This window comes from Herpailurus yagouaroundi, unplaced genomic scaffold, assembly GCF_014898765.1.
Source record: "Herpailurus yagouaroundi ecotype Mexico unplaced genomic scaffold, PumYag 160, whole genome shotgun sequence".
In the NCBI taxonomy this organism is placed as follows: Eukaryota; Metazoa; Chordata; class Mammalia; order Carnivora; family Felidae; genus Herpailurus; species Herpailurus yagouaroundi.
In genome coordinates this window covers 44,036,272-44,054,681 of record NW_024412401.1, presented here as the reverse complement: position 1 = coordinate 44,054,681, position 18,410 = coordinate 44,036,272, and the positions used below count along the sequence as shown (strand labels likewise).

At 43.5% G+C, this 18,410-nt stretch overlaps 1 long non-coding RNA gene across 1 annotated transcript in view; it reads right to left on the bottom strand.

The window, feature by feature from the left end:
* Positions 1–18,040: 18,040 nt before the first annotated feature.
* LOC121034921 (uncharacterized) overlaps positions 18,041–18,410 on the bottom strand; it is a 6,030-nt gene continuing 5,660 nt past the window's right edge. The window contains exon 4 of the long non-coding RNA XR_005792671.1: positions 18,041–18,085. This is a non-coding gene — a long non-coding RNA (uncharacterized LOC121034921). The remainder of the gene's footprint in view (positions 18,086–18,410) is intronic.

Here is an 18,410-nt window from a genome sequence, read left to right as displayed (position 1 = left end):
CTTTGCAAAGCATCGCTTTTTATCCATTCAACAAACGTACACTCAGCAGCACCTCATATGTGCAAAGTCTGTGCTAGGAGCTGCGGACAGAGGGAGGAAAAAGACACATTCTTTTCTGATGGGGAGCTTATAAGACAATGGAGGAAGACAGAAGAGCAGGTGACTACAACATTTGTCCAGAGAGGACAAGTGAGGCTCGGTGAAGGAGTGACTGATCGATTCAGGTTAAGAGCAAGTAGTTGGCGCCAGTGGTCTATGCAATGGTACAGTAGCCAACAGGTTGCACCTGAGTTTCTAGGGGCACCAACCATCGCCCAGATGGACCAGCTTACCTAAGTATTGAGTTCCTGGTCATAGAATGTCCAGACCAATACAGGGATGAACTTCTGTCTGGAATGCGAGAATCAAAATTCTCCAGCTGGGAATGCCCTACCCAAACTCCAGTCACATTGGCCTTCCTTTGGTTTCTCCAGGTAACCCGGGTCCACCTTGCTCAGGGCGTTTTAGGGCTCTCCTCACTCTAACTGATGCTGCTTCCCCTGTGCCTCAGATCCCTTCCTCAGAGGCCTTTCCTCAGCTTTCTCAAGGCTCCTGCTGCATTCTGGGTTTCTTTTCCTCATAGCTCTGCTTCAGTTGTAAATAATTCATTTTTGCAAAAGTATCTGTTCTGTGTCCAACATCATTAGACTATAAACTCCAAGAGACCAAGAACTGCCTCTCTCACATTCACACTGGTCTCCCTAGCACCTGCACAGTGCCCAGCATGCGTAGTATGAAATAGACATTGTTGAATGAATGAGGAGTCTGGGAAATCCCTGTGGGTTCTCAGAGAAGAGAATGGAAAGGGAACACACATTTTTTTAACTGTCTAATAAATGCCAGGCTCTGTGCCAGGCAGTCCACATCCATCATCTTATTGATTCCTCAAAGATACTGTGAGATGTGGGTATCACCACCCCCATTTTACAAATGAGGAGATGAGGATTTGGATGCTACATATCTTGCCAAAGGACTGGCAAATGCCAGCAAAGCCAGGATTCAAACCTAGCGTGGTTATTTTCAAAGACACCCCCATAGTCCCCTTCATACCTGCACCCTTGTGGAGGAAGCCAAGATGGCGAAACAGCATGGAAGTTTTCTGTGTGTCTCACGTCCATGAAATACAGCCAGACCAACACTAACCAATCCTGCACACCTAGAAAATTGATCTGAGTATTAATACAACAACCTGCACAACCTGAACCACAGAACTCAGCAGGTACATGGCGTGGAGAGGTGATCTTGGGGAGAGAGAAGCCGTGGAGGGCAGGGTGGTGCTTTTGCATGTGGAGAGAGGACAGAGATGGTGGGGAGAACACGGGAAAAGCACCCCTCCCCAAAAGCAGCTGGAGAGAAAGTGGAAAATTGGAAACAGCCGCAGGGACTGAACTTAAAAGGGAGAAAGGAGAAAGGAGAGGGTTTAAATTCCATGAAGACTGTAAACAGGGGGAGTGCAGAGTCTGCAACTCCACAGCTCGATACCTGGCAGTGCTCTGGTGGCAAGGGCGAATCCCCAGAAGCAGAGTGGGGTCCGGGAGGTTCTTGGGCCACATGGGGAGAAGCACCTCCACTGCTGGAAGGACATTTGGTAGAGACTGTTGAGGCCACCTGGGCCCAGCAGACCCCAGAGAAAGGCCACATTCGCTGGTGCTGGAAAAAGGTCGTTAAGAGTGAAGCCTGGTGCCAGATGTGTGTTGTGATTTTCCATAATCCCTGAAATCCTGCTGTTACACTATCTAGCGAACTTTTTCTTGGGTGGGCTGGTACCCAGCCGCAGTCTCTGGGCTTTGACAGCAGCATGGTCCCACAAACGTTCCTGGGTGCAGCCGGCACCCAGCCATTGCTCAGTGAGACCCTCCCCTAGAGGGGCGAATGGGTCAAAGCCACAATCCCTTAGAAGTAAGGGGCTGCAGAAAACAGCTACATCTGAGACAAAACTCAGGAGAGAGGTACTACCTGGGGCTTGGTCACGGACAGTGTAAAAAGCTGGGAGTGGACGAAAACTGAAGACAAAGGACAGATGTGCAATTGCTGATCAGGGAGAACAGAGTTCCGATACTAGAGACTGAGTAGCTGGGTGATGCCATTTTCAACACTCCCGCGCACGCTCGTAGGCACCTACAAGCGCCACAACAATCCACCCCAGTAGGCTAGCAGCGCCATCTAGTGGAGAATGAAGCTGTTACACTAAGCCCCGCCCAACTGGGCCAACCTCGCTGTTCAACAGAAGTCTCACTGCCTGGTTAGTTTATGGACTATAAAGCACTTCATAGTCTGACTTCTAGGGGAAAACGAAGTAATTTCGGTCATATGTCAGTCTGTTAGGTCCATCTATTTAATTTTCTTTTTTCTTTCTTTCTCCTTTTCATTTATTTTCTTTTTCTTGAATACAGAAAGAGAAAAAATTCATTTTTATTTTCAATTTTTATTAAAAATATTTTTAATTTTTGTACTTTTTTTTACTTTTGTGTAAATTTTTTCAAATTCTATTTTACTTCCATCATTTCATTTTAGTCTACTTCAGTGTATTCATTTTCTCAAATTTTCAAACAATTTCCTTTTTTTTTCTTCTTTCCCCTTTTTTCTCTAATCTATCAAGCACTTTCAATGCCCATACCAAAACACACTTAGGATCTAGCATCATTTATTCAATTTTGTGTGTGTGTTTAATTTTTTAATTTTAATATTTTTTAACTTTAAGTTTAAAAAATTTTTTTCTACCTCATTAAATCCTTTTCTCCCTTCAAAATGACGAAACGAAGGAATTCACCCCAAAAGAAAGAGCAAGAAGAAACGACAGCCAGGGACTTAACCAACACAGATACAATCAAGATGTCTGAACCAGAATTTAGAATCACAATAATAAGAATACTAGCTGGAGTTGAAAATAGATTAGAATCCCTTTCTGCGAAGATACAAGAAGTAAAAACTAGTTAGGATGAAATTAAAAATGCCATAACTGAGCTGCAATCATGAATGGATGCCACAGTAGCAAGGATGGATGAGGCAGAACAAAGAATCAGTGATATAGAGAACAAATTATGGAGAATAATGAAGCAGAAAAAAGAGGGAGATTAAGGCAAAAGAGCATGATTTAAGAATTAGAGAAGTCAGTGGCTCATTAAAAAGGAACAACATCAGACTCATAGGGGTCCCAGAGGAGGAAGAGAGAGAAATAGGGGTAGAAGGGTTATGTGAGCAAATCATAGTGGAAAACTTTCCTAACGTGGGGAAAGACACAGACATCAAAATCCAGGAATCACAGAGGACTCCCATTAGATTCATACATGCACCCCTGTCTGACGCTTTTGCACAGATTTTGGCCCCATCACTGGAAACCAGAAAGATCACGATAACAGTCCTAACAACCGTGCCTACATTGGGGAAAATTGCCTTTGTGCAAAGCATGTTCACAGGCGTTATCCTTTTCAGTCTTATCATTGGTCTAACAATTGGTATGTGCCTAAGTAATTTCTGATGTGTGTTTTTTGTTTTAACAAGTGGGATCTTGTGCACAGTATCCTTTTGTCTTTCAAACTCATTTGTGGAGGTTTTGCCACATGTTTTAAGGCATTTAGTAGTCAAATTTGTTAAACCTTTATGATTTGTTTTATAAATCATAGAACTGATTTACTCATATTTTTCCTAAAGTCTACTTATTTATTGATTTTATCTTAAAAAAATTTTTTTTAAACATTTAAGTGTTTGGTCCATTGGTGATAAGGTAGTAAATTCAGTTTTCTCTTTTTCACATGGCCTAGCTAATTATATCACCTCCATTGATGGACTAATCCAAAGGGCTTACTTCTGATGGGTCCCCGTTACTCCCTCTGGTATTCAGACTAAAAACAACACTGGTGTCAGAGAGGCTCAAAAGAAAGGCTCTATTTATTTCTGAAAGAATTCAGAACACTCTGAGGAGAGCCCCAGTTCTGCCCCTAACTCACAGGATGGCCTTGCACAGTTCCTTTCCCCACTGGGCACCTTGCTCAGTTTAAATATCTGCCCTACAGGGCAAAGAGAGAGGGTACAAAGTAATCTCTGGCATTGACAATTATTCATCTAAAAGAGTCCTGAAAAATTCTTGCCTTAAGAAGAAGTGTTAATTAAAATAACACCAAGAAATCTTTTTTTTTCTTTTTTTTTTTGTAATCTATCAGGCAAACACTGAAAAGATTGATGTACTTACTCATTGTTGGCAAAGATGTGGGAAAATAAACTCTGCTAAGCTGGCTGCTAATGGGAGTGTAAATTGATTCCGCTTTTTGGAGGAGGGCATGTTGGCCACATTTATTGAGGGTAAAATGCACACGTCCTTGAACCCAGCTAGTCCACTTCGAGGAATTCTGAAAAGTAGAGGATGACATAAAGATATTTTCTGAAACGTTCATCATTGAAAAAAAAAGAAAACTGGAAACAACCCAAATATGCATCAATCAAAAGTTGGATAAATGATGATATAATGTCATAGTTAGGGGTGTTAAAAAGAAAACCACACGTCTAAAAGAGAGTCAGTTACACTAGGCCATGTCACCAAACTGGGGCTCAGTAGCTAACCGAATTGCAGTCTCAACCTCCCCCAGAGATAGTTTTCAGAGGTCAGTTAGCAATATGCTCAGCACCAATAAGTTGATCTGTCACATGGGCCCTCTCCAGTCCCCAAAGGGAGATGAGATAATCCACCCATTAAGACCCTTTTGTCCCCCAAAGGAAGGTGACCTCACCCAAAATAATCCTTTCTCCTGTTATGATTTCCTTGCCCTGTCTTTAAAAACCTTTCCCTTTTGGGGTGCCTGGGTGGATCAGTCAGTTGAGCGTCCGACTTTGGTTCAGGTCATGATCCCACAGTTTGTGGGTTCTAGCCCCGTGTTGGGCTCTGTGCTGACAGTGTGGAGCCTGCTTCAGGTTCTCTGGCTCCCTCTCTCTCTGCCCATCCCCTGTTTGTACACTCTTTCAAAAATAAACATTAAAAAATAATCATCATCAAATAAAAAGCTGTCCCTTTCTGTAGCCCTTTGAGCTGCCCTCTACTTGCTAGATGGGATGCTGCCCAATTCACAAATCGATTCATAAAGCTAATTAGATCTTTAAAATTAACTTGAACTTTTGTTCTTTAACAGGGGGTTGAATTCTGGCTTCCCCACTTCCTAGCTATGTGACATCGTGCAAGTTACTTAACCTCTCTGTATCTTTCTCATTAGTAAAAATGGAGTGACGATGGAGTCTACCTCACAGTCTTCTTGTGAGGATTAAATAAGGTAATACTCATATCTCTGTGCCTGGCACATAGTAAGCACCCCCAAAATATGAGCTATTATAACCATAATATACATTTGGGTGAACATTTGGAAGTTTACTGAGTGTCCTTTCAATGGAATATTGGATGCTATACTTGATTCTACAGGGGTCTAAGTCTTTCACTGTCTTTGACTAGGCTATTTCACAACCCTGCAAATTTCAGAAAAGTTACGGTAATGCGAACTATTCTTGCCCACAGAAATGCAAATTTATCTTGGCCTGAAAATGTACAATTTTAAGAGATGATTTCAAACACCACTTTATTGCTCTAAAGATAATAACTGACTCTGCATCTATTGGCAAATTTATGTATAGATCTAGATATAGATAGATCTGATTCTCCTTTGAACTGGCTTTAGTTTATTATTGGTTCTTTCATTAATTACTGTTAAATACAATCTTTGACAGGGGCACCTGGCTGGCTCAATCAGTAGAGCATGCAATGCTTGATCTCAGAGTTTTAAGTTCGAGGCCCATGTTCGATGTAGAGATTACTTAAAAATAAAATCTTAAAAAAAATTACAATCTTTGACAAGTGTTCATTTTATGTTTGTAAGCGAGTCACGATATTGACTTTTTAAAAATTGTAACAGTGTTTCTAGTATGATCCTATCTTCACTATAGAGATACATATCTTTATATTCCTTAGAGAAAGCCAAGAAGGATGAACATAAAAATGTTTATGAAGACTATCTCAGGCGGGTGCCTGGCTGGCTGTCAGTGGAGCGTGTGACTCTTGATCTCAGGGGTTGTAAGTTCGAGCTCCCCATTGGATATAGAGATTACTTAAAAATAAAATCTTGAAAAAAAAAGAATATCTTGAGCAGGGGTAGGTAAATAATACAGTAAAACCTTGGTTCACGAGCATAAATTGTTCCGGAAACATGCTTATAAGCCAAAGCACTTGAATATCAAAACAAATTTCCCCAGAAGAAATCATGGAAACTCAGATGATTTGTTCCACAACCCAAAAATATTCATACAAAAATTATCGCAATACTGTAATATAATAAAGAAAATACAAAATATAAAGAAAAATAAATAAATTAACCTGCACTGCCCTTTGAAAACCTTCGTGGCTGGTGTGAGGGAGACAAGAGAGAGGAGGGTTATTGTGTAGGATGACTTTCACTGTCACCAATGGAATCACTGCTCTCTATTGGCTCAATGGAATCTTCTTCTGTTCGTGCAACTTTAACAAGGAACCTATTCAATGACTTAGAATGAAGCAAAGCATTCCTAAGCTTATCCTTCTATGGAAAAGCAAAGGACCGTCCATAGGTGCTCTGAAGTTACAAAAAATACACTAGTGCCAGTTGTGGGCACCCCTTCCAACGTTCTGAAAAATCACTGATTTCTGCCAAACACCATAGCCTGAGACCGAGCATCTGAGCATGGGAGACATCACCCACAATCTCGCAGCAAGAGAGAGAAGAGAGAGAAGAACTATTGGCTCAGCTGTGATCATGTGACATTCAGTGCCACATACTACCTCTTTGTACTACTTGTATTGCAAGACATCGCTTGTTTATTAAGTTAAAATTTATTAGAAATGTTTGCCCGTCTTGCGGAACACTCGCAGAACAAGTTACTTGCAATCCAAGGTTTTACTCTATTTCAGTTGACTTTGACTCTCTTCTTTGTACATTTCTATACTGTCCAAAAATTTTCATGCTGAACATCTGTTTTATGACAAGTTAAAACAAAACAAAACAAAAACATTCTCCTTTTTTTAATTACATAGTTTTCATTTTTTTTAAATAACATAGTTTTCTTTTTTTTTTTTTTAATGTTTATTTATTTTTGAGAGGGAGAGAGAGACAGAGCTCAAGAGGGGAAGGGCCAGAGAGAGAGGGGGACACAGAATCGGAAGCAGGCCCCAGGCTCCAAGCTGTCAGCACAGAGCCCAACGTGGGGCTCTAACTCATAAACCGTGAGATCATGACCCGAGCCGAAATCGGATGTTTAACCGACTGAGCCACCCAGGCGCCCCAAAAACATTCTCCTTTTTAAAAGACATAACAGAAAACTCTCCTGCTGGAACCAGTCATTTGGGATGGGATGAGAGAGAGTTAAAAGAGGTCAAGTGTGAGCAGCTTCCTCACTCTCTAGGGCTCTGTGTTTGGTTATTTAGGTAAGGAAACCCCTTGGGAAGTGGGGAGCCCAGTTTAATTACCAGCAGACCTGTTTTTCCTGACATAGGGCACTCAGGCCCAGAACAATCTCAAGGGGCAAAGCCTCAAAGTCTTCTTAGTGACTGGGCTGGGGGTGGTCAAGTCTGAGGCTTGGACTTCAGTGCTGGCTCTTTCAGCCTCTTTGATCTTGAGCTGGTCAATTAATTCAGGCTCCAGCCACAGAAAGTCAGCCCTGGAGGAGACTCTGATCCCTTCCTACTACTGAAATGAAAACAAGCCTGGAGAGGGGAAGGAAACAGCAGAGGTCACAGAGCAAATTAGGAGTCACTCTAGCACTAGAACCCCAGAATCCCAAGTTCTGGCCCAATGAGCTTCTACTCACTATAGTGGGTTTACTGTGAGGGGCCTCCAATGCCAAGCCAAGAAGACTAGCCGAAGAGAAGCAGGCACGTTGAACAGAACAAGCCAGGGCCAAGATCAGGGCTGTGCTTTAGGAAAAGTCTTCTCACAGAATGGGGCAGGGGATGGGGGTGGGGGGGGGGGAGGGAGCTGTTAGCACACCCCTCCCCCACCTGGTGGCTGGGCCGGGAAAGGGAGGCTACTCTTGTGATTGAACTCTTTACAGACCTTTAATAAATTGCCATTGCAAAGCTGCCTGCCATTTTAATTACACTGGAAGAGAAAACGGACTGCACTTTTTTTGTTTGAGGAAAAACAGTGCTGGGGACTCTTGTTACATGAAGAGAGATGGAGATCTCCCTTGAAATGGAGCCCTGTGGGACAATAAGGCGGCATAAAGGAAAGGCTGAGCTCCTGGTGGGTCTGGAATTGGCTCTTCTTGGGGCTGGAGCTCGGCTGGGTCAAGGGGCCTCTCCTTGTGGTTCCTGCCAGGAACTGGGGAGAGAGGCGCCATCCCCCTTCCCTTCCCGGGGACTGAGGAGGCCAGGCCAGGCCAGGCCATGGATTTGGCATCCGGTCTTAAGTTCCTCATTGTTATGTGCAGTGTCCCCTAGCCTTGAGGCCCCAAATTGCACAATTTTGCCATTTCAATGGACTACCTACATTACTGTTCACTTAATATTTTTCTGTAAGTCTACTCACTTTCAATAATAAAGACATTTATGAGGTTACATCAATGGGAAATCATCATTTCCATAAAAATAAATACAAGGAAAACAAAACAGTGTGATTAAACTCTAGCTAGATACTGTTGCCTGCTCTCTTGTTAGAAAGGGAGACTAGCACGTGTTAGAGAACTTTTACAAGGATATTAGATACTCCAGGAGGCTTTCCTGATTTATTCAGAGAAAATGGAAGATAATGGAAAATAGAATGACTATCGCACAATGTGGTTCAGTGACTTAATGCCTTTGTGTGAAGCAGCTCCAATGAGATGTGGTTCCTCCCCTATAAGCCAGACTTTGGACGGGGCCCTGCTCTCCCACCAACTAGCTGAGTGACTTTGGGAAAGTCCCTCACCCTCTCTGAACGCCTGATTCCTTACCTGTGAAAGGGAAATGCTGGCAGAAGTGAATCCAGAGGCTTCTCTGAGAGATAATAATGGTGATAATAATGAGGATGATAGTGATGCTATCAGGAAGGCATTGGTAAAATTCCTTAAGCTAAACCTTGCAGTGTTAGGTATGCTCTTTGGGGAACTGAGTTAGTAGTCTGGGTCTCTGAGCAAAAGAAGAGCGGAGAGAACAGCTGCAGACAGGCCAGCAGACGAGCTGCCTGGTCAACAGAAATTAGCAACCTACTAGGATGGATTTGTGGAAAATTAAAGCGTTCCCTGGGTTGGAAGAAATGTCAAGGAAGTAAAACTGAATAAGGATACTGGACCTCTGATGGTCATGCAGGACAGGTGTTTGGACAATACTGGCTGAGTATTAAAGTGAAGGATAACTGGTGCACCTGGATGGCTCAGTTGGTTGAGCGTCCGACTCTTGATCTTAGCTTGGGTCTTGATCTCGGGGTTGTGAGTTCAGGCCCCATGTTGGGCCCCACACTGGGCTCCACGTTGGGCGTGAAGCCTACTTAAAAAAATAAACAAATAAAAACAAAAATAAATAAGGTGAAGGATAACTACTAATAGCCAAACAACGAGGAGATGAGTATTACAGTTATTGTCCTCCACTTTACACACAAGGAAAATGAGACTATAATATTAGGTGACTGCCAGAAAATTCATAGCAAAATTATACTCCATGCTTTCATTCTTTTCAATATTTCAAAAAATGCCTGAACATGCTTAAGCCCTGGGGCAGGGCAGCAATGGGATAGATACATACGAAGAAGGAGAAGGAGAAGGAGAAGGAGGAGGAGGAGGAGGAGGAGGAGGAGGAGAAAAAAGAGGAGAAGGAGAAGAAGAAGAAGAAGAAGAAGAAGAAGAAGAAGAAGAAGAAGAAGAAGGAGGAGGAGAAGAAAAGGAGATTTGCAAAAACAAAATGGACAATATGATCTTGTTTACGTAAAAGAAAAAAACAGCAAAGTTATATCTTCGTGTATATGCATCCATACGTACAGAGGCTTAGAAATAGATCTGATAGCAGTGTTAATGATTGGGTGGAGTCAGGTAGGGAAACAGGGGACTTTAGCTTTACCTGTATTGTTTGAGGTAGTAGTAATAATAATAATAATAATAATAATAAGTTTCTATATTATTTGGCTTATTAAAAAATTAAAAATGACGGTCATGAGCTGAATTGTGTTCCATCCCCAAATCATATGATGATAGCCCTAACGTCAGTACCTGAGAATGTGGCTGTATCTGGAGATAAGGTTTTTAAGAGGTAATGAAGCCAACATGAGGTCATCAGGATGGGCCCTAATCAAACACGACTAGCCTCCTTATAGGCAGAGGAAATTTGGGACCCAGAGACACACACAGGGAAGACCACGTGAAGACACAGGGAGAAGACGGCCATCAGCAAGCTGAGGAGTGAGGCCTCAGAAGAAACCAACCCCCAGACATCTTGGACTTTCAGCCTCCAGAATTGTGAGAAAATAAATTTCTGTTGTTTAAGCCACCCAATCTGTGATATTTGTTATGGCATCTGTAAATGAAAAAAAAAAAAATCAATAACACTTGTTCAGGATGGTAAGGAAGCCTTTATTCTGGACTAGTGTTAGGTATAGGGGCTGTGATGGGATTTTACAATGGGGGAGAGAGATGGGCTCAACTCCAAGCACACCACGGGCTAGTAGGAATTTGTAGCCAGGGAGTAGCGTGGGGTCAGGGGATGGAAATTTACTAAGAGGAAACAACAGGGATTAGGGGGGCTACTGGCTATATCGACCTAACAGGATTTTAATTGAAGACAGGCCCAGTGTTGAGACATCACTCGATGGATGGTGGAGGATGAGGAACCTGATTGGACGGTGAGGGTGATCAGGTATCAAGAGTTGGGGGTTCTTGCTAAAATGACTTAGTAGGGTTCTTACTAAAACTGGATTTTATAGCAAAATGCACAGATGGGTCTAAGAGAAGGTCCAGGAGGGTGACCAAAGTTAACTCAAGCAAAGAATTTTTGTCACAGTCCCAGCAAATTAATACAATGACCAAAGTAAGTTCCTGACTTCCAGGCGTTCTAGCCTTGTGGGAGAAGCAGCTAATGGTAGAACCTCACTATGATACTGGGAAAACTGGGGGATGTACTGCAAATGCACAAATGAGGTACTGCAAATACATGGACCTGGGGGTCGGGGGACAGAATTGAGTCTGGCAGGTTTCACAGAGGAAGTGGCTTTTGAGCTGGGCCTTGAATGATGTGTAGCAGAAGGAACTTGGGGGTATGTTGGTGGTTGGAGGGGGGATGGGAAAGATGGGGACTATTTCTGGAGGAAACACGTAAGTAAAGGTCTGGCAGTGAAGATCTGTCCTGGGTCAGGTTAAGACGGGGGAGCCACACCTGAGCACAGGCTTTATAAGAGGACTGGGGAGATGTAGCTGAAAGTGTTCTTTGGAAGGGGCCATTTGTCGGCTATTGGCCATCATGGAGGGAGTAACAGCATCATATTTGCTTTGTGGGAAGACCACCCTGACAGTCCATGAACCGGGGGTTGAAAAGTGACGGTCCGAGCACCTTTCAGATCCACAGAAATGCTTTGTTTAACACACCTCGTTTTTTTTTTTTTAATTAATTAACTGTTTTAACAGTTCACAAATTTTAACTACTTGATTTAAATAATTTAATCAATAATTTATTAACAGAATTTGAATTTATATAATATTTATAATAAATAACATTAATTTATACAGACCAAGAAAATAAAATTAATTGTAATTATGTTAACTTATACATAAATTATAAATATTATTAATAAATTGGAAGAACTCGTAAAATTTCAGAGTTTTTTGCAAATCTTTTAATGGGCATTATGGCTTGAATTGTGTCCCACATCAGGTATGTTGAAATAGTCCTAACCCTTAGTACCTGTGAATTTGACCTAATTTGGAAATAGAGTCTTCGCAGATGCAATTAAGATGAGGTCATGCTGGGGGCGCCTGGGTGGCACAGTCGGTTAAGCGTCCGACTTCAGCCAGGTCACGATCTCGCGGTCCGTGAGTTCGAGCCCCGCGTCAGGCTCTGGGGTGATGGCTCAGAGCCTGGAGCCTGTTTCTGATTCTGTGTCTCCCTCTCTCTCTGCCCCTCCCCCATTCATGCTCTGTCTCTCTCTATCCCAAAAATAAATAAACGTTGAAAAGAAAAAATTTTAAAAGATGAGGTCATGCTGGAGCAAGAGAGGCCCTTCATCCAATATGAACTGTGTCCTTATAAGCAGAGACAAGGGACACAGAAACACCAGCGGAAAAATGCCATGTGGCTGATGACAGAAGCAGAGATCGGAAAAATGTACCTTGAAGCCAAGCAAGAGCAAGGATTGACAGCCACCATCAGAAGCTAAAAGAGGCAAGGAAAGATTCAACCACTTAATCCTCCTCACAACATTATATAAAAACCTCACGCTACAGATGAGAACACTGAGGCTCAGAAAGGTTACATGGCTTAGATGATAAGAACTGACACTGCCCCATTGCCTACTAGGTGCCAGGCACTGAGCTGAGCACTTAATGTGTGAGCTCACTGAATCCTCACAATACCTTTGAGGTAGGTATTATCATTATCCCCAATTATTTCCCCTCTTCCCTGCTGTGATGAGGAAAGTGAGGTACCAAAGGGCCAGTAACTTGCTCAAGTTAGTCACCACTGAAGCTGGATGATGGATGTAGCACTCCACTCCATGCTTCTGTCTGGATCCACAGCCCTTGCTCTACAAAGGCGCAGACTTGTTAGTTAAGGGGTTGTTTACCTTTCATTCATTTGTTCATTGATGAATGCTCTAATGCTTGATGTGTTTTTGAAGGGGGCAGCTGGGTATAGCACGGAAAGCATAGGCTCAAGTGTTCAGAGTCTTGGGTTCTGGTCTAGCCTGGGCCTCAGTTTCCCCATATGTGAAATGTGGGGATTCTACTGGCCAATCTTGAAGGTCCCTTCTTGCACCAAGAGTCTATATTTCGGTGATTCCCCAGCCTTGGGAAGAAGTTACCGATCACTAATACAATAGCTCAGGATGCTAACTCATTGGCCAACGTCTCCACAAATGACAGACAAAGCCAGGATTTTAATCCAAGTGCACTTGACTCTCAAAGCTTCTGCACTTCCTCCTGAGTTCGGAAAAGAGAGGAACTAAAACAGAGGCCCAAGGACATACAACTGCCAAACCAGATCTGTGCAACACAACTGGGACCACTGACCAAAGCCCAGGAGTTCTGACTGGGGAGCTGGCCTGGCATGGGCCTGTTACACCCTCTTGTGGAGCATGTCTGAAATGCTCCGTTCGGCCAGCTTTTTCATTTCGGTACCAGAATAGCTGTAGGAATCCCGGAAGCAGGAAGTAGTTGTCCTAACAGATTTGAAAACCAGCAACTCCAGCTATTGTCCTAAAACAGAGACTGTTTGGAGGCGCCTGGGTGGCTCAGTGGGTTAAGCATCTGACTCTTGACTTCAGCTCAGGTCATTATCTCACTATTCCTGGGTTCAAGCCCCGCGTCCAGCTCCAGGCTGAGAATGCAGAGCCTGCTTGGGAATTCTCTCTCTCTCCCTCTCTCTGTGCCCCTCCCCTACCTCTCTCTCTCTCTCTCTCTCTCTCCCAAAACTAAATATGCTTAAAAAACAAAGATTGTTTGAAGGCATCAAATAATACAATAAACTTAAAAAAAAATCCAGAGACTGTTTGAAGGCACCCTTCACTTAGGGAAGCCCAGCTGCCCTGTATTCATTTATCGATGAAACAGATCATTTGTTGTTTCTGTTTTTACATCTTGTACATACATTCTGTTTTACATCTTGTATCAGGTATAAAGCAGTAACACAAATGTACCTTTCCTCCTTAGTTCACGGTGAGGGAGGTCAGACATTAAACCTGTAAAACCCAGAATACATTCGAAGGCAAGAAAGAATTTTTCCTTCACATTCCCTTTTCCCTGTTTTCTCTCCAATATCTGAAGAAAAGGATCTTTAGCAAGACCAAAGAATGAGAGATGAAGACTTTTAAGCCTAACAATTCATTAAAATTATGTCTATCTGCTCTCAAAAGTTTCATTTGTGTCACAGATGCTGTGTTTTGGGGATTCTAAAATGACTAAGTCCTCACCTATACTGAGGTGCTAGTCCCTCTTCTCCCAGGGAAATCAGCGGCAGTGCCCAGATTTAAGCTTGGAGTCTGCAGGGATCTCCCCCAGGAGGGACCTGACATCGTGGCCACCCAAGAAGGATGGGAATAAGGGGGGCAGGTTATGGTGGAGAGGGATTTTAGATATATTCCTAACCTTCACAACAATCCAATATGGGGTACCATACACCTATTTTACAGACGAGGAAACTAAGGCCCAGAGAGATTCAAAAGCTTGCCCAAATCTAAGAGCTAATAGGCTACAGAGTTGGAATTTAAGTGTTAGAAAAGCAATAGATTAGGAATCCAAAGTCTGGTTTCTCATCATAGGTCTAAACTGGCTTGCTGAGCAACTGCTGACCAAGTCAGTTAACATCTCAGATCTCTGTTTTCCCTTCTGCATAATGGAGGCTTGGCTCAAAAGGCATCCATGGACCCTTTCTGGTCTGCCAGTATTCGACGCTGAGCAGAAAAACAGGATGGGGGCCCTGAGGGGCTCCGATGGACAGGAGGAGAGAGGAGCTCAAGTCCAAGTACAATCATTAGTCACTGAAGAGTGAATCACTGACGAGTGAATGCCTTGTTAACTGTGATGTGTGATCACCTGGCAGCCTCTCATAGCTTGGCTCTCATAGTGGCTCTCATAGCTTTCTTGGGAAGAGAACACAGAACTTCTGAAACCTCAGATTCCCTTATCCAGCAGACTTCAAAGTTTAAACAGAAGTACCATCCATTAAAAAAAACTTAAAACATTAACTGCTATGTGAGGGTTTGGCGGGGGGGGGGGGGGAGGCCCCCGGCAGTGTTTAAGGAGGGAATTGACAGGGTCAGAGACCACCTAATTAGACCTCACAGTATGCCAGGGAGGTTCAAATACGTGGGCCCTATCCCCTCTCAACCCCTTCCCAAAATGTGTGTGTTTGGGGCGGCACAGCAGGAATGGAAAAGAGAAGGCCCAACCCTTTGCCCTGGACCCTATTCCAGCCAGTCTCTCTGATCAGCTGAACCTACAGGAGTCTTGTTCTCCCATTTGTCCCCTTGTCTTTCCCTCTCCCAATTACTTTTATTATTCTGCAGAAACTCTTCTGATCTCAGTTGAATGCTGTGACAGCAGATAAAGGTGTTTTTCTTTCCCAACAGACATGGAGAGACTGCTTCAGGAGCTATTGATGGGCCCTCAGAAATGTAATTGCAGCTACTGTTTCCCATGGGCTTCTTCATACCAGGCACTCTGCTAAGAGCTTGGCATGCTTTACCTCATTTTCTCTTCACAACCACCAGAGGCATTAGATACTACGATTTCCTCATTTTGGAGGCAAGGAAATGAAGAATTAGAGACCTCATGGAACTTATCCAAAGGCATACAGCTCCTAAGAGGCCAGGCTGGGGCTCAAATCCAATTATGGTGTTGGGTAATTTCTGACCTGTCAGTTTGGGTCCTTCTTGTAGTTGTTGGTTCTGTTATGGTTGCTTCTTCCGCTGTTTCTAAGCCTCGCTCTTTGTTCACCATAGACGGTAGAGGGGAACCCCTTTTCTCCAGTCTGGGTTTCAATTGGGAAGGGTTTTTTTCTAACCTCATTTCCTGCTTCCTTTCCCTGCTTTATCCATTCCTGCGTAGATGAGGGACGGCTCTTTTGATAAATTTGAAAACACCCGGTTGTGCCTATTCAACATTGTCCTTCTTACGGGGAGGGAGCCGCTCCTGGGGCTCTGCCCCCCTTTAGCAGTGGGAGCTGTCCTAGTCTTTGCAGCCCAGGTCTGGGATTCATTATTAGTGGTGCCCTTCAGCTACCAGCTCTGAAAGCTTCTTTGCCAGCCTGGCGGCTTTTCTTCCCCAACCTATTCAGAACTCAGGCAAAGTAATCGGGATGCTATTTACTCAGAGTCCCTCAGAGGGCCCACATGGCGTAGCCTGAGGGAATTACACTGGTGGGAGAGTTTCATGGTCTGCTGCTAGTTCCAATCCTTACCTTGGTGGCTTCAGAGTAGAACTCCAACTTCCTCAGGCCTTCGAGCGCTATTGCCTGCCCCCTCTTAGGCAAAGGACAGTGTGGCAGAAATGGCTAGTGGTTTCTCGGTATCTGTTCTTTTCTCCCTCTATTAATAATAGTCCTCCCCAGAATAAAGACTAGATTTCCCAATGTCCCTTGCATTTAGGTGTGGCCACGTGACTCATCAATGCCATGTGAGTAGAAGTGATGAGCACAACTTCTGTGTCATACGTGAAAGAGAAGTCACTTTCTATCCACTTCTTTTTCTCTCCTCTACTGGCTGGAATGGGACATGATGGTGGAAGCTATGTTTTGGGGGTAGCAGTGCAATAACCAAGGAAGAGCTTAAAAATTGCCACCTGAAAGCTGCCATATCACCCCTAGACTACCTATCCAAACTTTTATGTGAGAGAGGAGTAAACTTCTACCTTGTGAAAGTCTCTATCATTTTTCGGTCCCATAGTTACAGCATCTGAACCCATGTATCCTAACTAACACAGGTAGGGGCCCAAGAAGTTGCTTCCCGATTTCGAGGAGGGGTGTAAGGCTCTGGCGCCTGATTCACATGTATGAGGGAATCAGTGAATAAGGGAAAGATAGAAGGATAGAGCATCTGTTGGATACTTGAAATATTCTAGATAACTGTGCCTGGTACTTTCAGTTACACTTTCTCAGTTGACCTAGACAACAATTCCATTGGGGTACATTTATTATTCCATTTTGTAGTTTAGGATCTGAGAAGTAATTTGACTAATGTCAGGTAACTAATAAAATGTTTGCTAGAAATGGAGCTACAGTCACCATGCTTCTTAAAACCATATTCTTTCATCCGCAGCATACTACTCACTCACCAAATATTGTACAACACAATGAAATCTTGCCCCCATTGGAAGCCGACCCTCCATGGGTCTCTTGTTGTTTCCGCACACTTTGTGAGCACAAGGACTATCATTTGTCCCAGACTATTTTTTTCTTTTCTTTTTTTAATCTTTATTTATTTATGAGAGAGAGAGAGCAGAGGAGGAACAGAGAGAAAAGGAGACACAGAATCCGAAGCAGGCTCTGGGCTCTGAGCTGTCAGCACAGAACCGGACACAGGGCCGTGAGACCATGACCCGAGCCGAAGTCGGACGCTTAACGGACTGAGTCACCCAGGTGTCCCTCCCAGACTATTTTTTCAAGGATGTTTATATACCAAAGAGCCTTCGAAAATAGAAATAGTTTCCCTTCAGAGTAAAGGACAGAAATGCTCACTCTCCACTAGGAAAGATTTGGTTTCCCTAAGCTCAGAGTTCCCTTCCTGTAACATATTGTGTGTTCAGACAGCCAAGAACTGAGGCAAAAGTGTTGATGTATGTGTTGCATGAACTGTTGTGAATAATACAGTCCTTTGTCTCTGACCCAGAGGTTTTGCGTCTTTTTGTGTCTTCTGCTTCTATCCAGGAAACTGCATTAGGCTAAATTATTAGCTTGCAACTAAGGTAAAATCTCAGTTCTTGACAGCACCTGCCATATTTGTACCATGGTGACAGTCACCATCAGTTTGATACACTTGTGTCACATCACACACGCTTTTAACCTACATTATTTCAACTAAATGTAAAAGGTCAACAGAGCAATAAAGAAAATCATACTATTTTGCATGTGATAAAAGAGCCAAATCTGCTATTTTCTTAGTAGATTTCAGTTTATCCTGTAGATCTCCTGGTGTGGTCATTTGCCATAGTAAGTGTGATTCTAAAGTTGAAAGATGCACATTTTTTAGGGGTGCCTGGGTGGTTCAGCTGGTTGAGTGTCAGACTTCAGCTCAGGTTATGATCTCATGGTTCATGGGTTTCAGCCCCACATCGAGCTCTGTGCTGATAGCTCGGAGCCTGGAGCCTGCTTTGGATTCTGTGTCTCCCTCTCTCTCTGCCCCTCCCCCACTCATGTTCTGTCTCTCTGTGTCTGTCAAAAATAAAGAAACATTTTTTTTTTTTTTAAAAGAGAGATGGGGCGCCTGGGTGGCGCAGTCGGTTAAGCGTCTGACTTCAGCCAGGTCACGATCTCACGGTCCATGAGTTCGAGCCCCGCGTCGGGCTCTGGGCTGATGGCTCGGAGCCTGGAGCCTGTTTCCGATTCTGTGTCTCCCTCTCTCTCTGCCCCTCCCCCGTTCATGCTCTGTCTCTCTCTGTCCCAAAAATAGATAAAAACGTTGAAAAAAAAATTTTAAAAAAAGAGAGATGCTGGGGCGCCTGGGTGGCGCAGTCGGTTAAGCGTCCGACTTCAGCCA